This window comes from Elephantulus edwardii, unplaced genomic scaffold (assembly GCF_000299155.1).
Source record: "Elephantulus edwardii isolate Elephantulus edwardi_28Jun2011 unplaced genomic scaffold, EleEdw1.0 scaffold00065, whole genome shotgun sequence".
In the NCBI taxonomy this organism is placed as follows: Eukaryota; Metazoa; Chordata; class Mammalia; order Macroscelidea; family Macroscelididae; genus Elephantulus; species Elephantulus edwardii.
The window spans coordinates 5,210,608-5,212,739 of NW_006399815.1; the positions used below are offsets into that span (position 1 = coordinate 5,210,608).

Here is a 2,132-nt window from a genome sequence, read left to right on the forward strand (position 1 = left end):
AAACAAAAACAAAACATTTTCTCTATTTATCTTGATGAAACCTATTGGTCCAGTGGTGAGGGTTTTTGTTTTCTTAATGTTGAGGTGTAAATGATATTGAATGCTGTAGTCTTTGATCTTACACAGTAATTGCTTCAAGTCTTCTTTGATTTCTACAAGCAAGGTTGCATCTTTTGAATAATGTAGTTTGTCAATGATGCTACATTCCTTCAATATAGCTTCTTCATTCTATTACCATACTCCAGCTTCTTGAATTATTTGCTAGAATGTATAACGTCTGAAAAATAGGAGGTTGTAAAAAATTTAATAGAATTGACACGCATAAAGATTAATATGCTGGGCATTAGTGAATTTAGATTGGCTGAGACTTGCATTTTGGATCAGACAATCATTATACTCTACTATACCATAAATAAAATACTGGAAAGGAGTAGAATTGTATTCATTGTCAAAAAGGACATCTCAGGAGTTATCTTGAATAACAGTACTATGAAAGCATAAGATAATAGCCACATACAAGGAAGATATGTGACTAAAAATATTATGCAAATATATGTACCAACCACTAAAGTAAAAAATGAAGAAACTGAAGATTTCTATTGACTTCTAAAGGCTGAAATGGATTAAATATACAATCAAGATGCATTTAAAATACTTAGGGACTGGATTTTGAAAGTTGCAAAGAAGGGCGGGTAGGAAAATATGGCCTTGGCAACTGATGTGAGTCTGAACTTGGAAACAGTATGATAGAATTTTATAAAATCTATGCGAGAACATGGTCTTCACAATTATGTGCTATGCATCAGAAAGCTGGGCAGTGATTAGAGATGATTGAAGAAGAATTGATGCCTTTGAGTTGTGGTGCCAGAGAAGAGTATTGAATATACTATGGATCGCTGGAGAATAAACAGGTTCATCCTTGAGAGGGTGAAACCAGGCTTCTCCTTGGAGACAAGGATGCTGAAGCTCCACATGACATACTTTGGGCATGTTGCAAAGAAGGAACAGTCCTTGGAGAGGGACATCATGATTGGGAGGATGGAGGGACAGTACAAGAGAGAAAGATCCTCGATGAGATGGATTAACTCAGTGACTGGAGTAATGGGGGTAGGTGTGTCAGAGACAATAATGTTGGCTCAGATTAGAGCAGGGTTCAGAGCTGTTGTATGTGGCATAGTTCCAAGTCGCAGGTGAGTCAACGACACATAACAACAACAACAACAATAACATGATTTATTCAATCATTAGGAATGTCTCCATATTACTGAGGAATAATACCAGTTTGAGGACTAAACTGTGTCTGATTCAGGCCATAGTCTTTCCAGTCTCTTGCTACGTGTCTGAAAGTTGGATAATGAATAAAGATGATAAAAAAAGAGTTGATACCTTTGAGCTGTGTTGGATGGCCAAAAGAACAAATAGATATATCTTGGAGAGGGTGCAGCCAGAGTGCTCTTTGGAGGCAAAGATGATTAGTCTTCTCCTCACCTATTCTGAGTATGTTCCTAGGAAGGACTATTCCTTGGAAGGACATGATGCGAGGAAGGGTTGAGGCTTGGGGAAGGAGAGGAAGACCCTCAACCAGATGGATTCACATGGTGCTGCTGCAATGGTCTCTTGGTATCAGGAAGTGTGAGGACAGCACAGAATAAAATAGGGTCATTAATAGGGTTGCTATGAGTCATACTTGTCTCGACAACACCTTAGAACAACAGCATGATTTATTCATTGCAAATATCTTTTATAAACACATAAATGTTGACTATACATATAGACCTTGTGTGATAGAATACATAGGAATCAAATTATCTATGGAAAGAGATGGAGGGAAGCCCAATATCAGCTGTCAAAATAAGTCCTAGGTCTGACTGTGAAACAGACTATGACTTGAACATACAAGTTTAAATTGAAGGTAAGGAAAATGAAAACAAGTACATGAGAACCAAAATAGGTCTATGAGTCTATTCTGATTGAATTTAAAAGCTGTTTTTCTTTATTTTTATTTTATTAAATTTTATTAGTTTTAATGAACATTTACAGGGATTTTGGGTTTTCATTCCTTCATTACTGCACCATTCTCTCTACCCTCCTCCCCAGTTTGTTCTTCTTCCCCGCCATCCGAATGTCTGTTT

General features: G+C 37.0%; 1 pseudogene; it reads right to left on the reverse strand.

Annotated features, from left to right (window-relative positions):
- Positions 1-2,132, reverse strand: part of LOC102855911 — a 56,895-nt pseudogene that overhangs the window by 54,004 nt on the left and 759 nt on the right.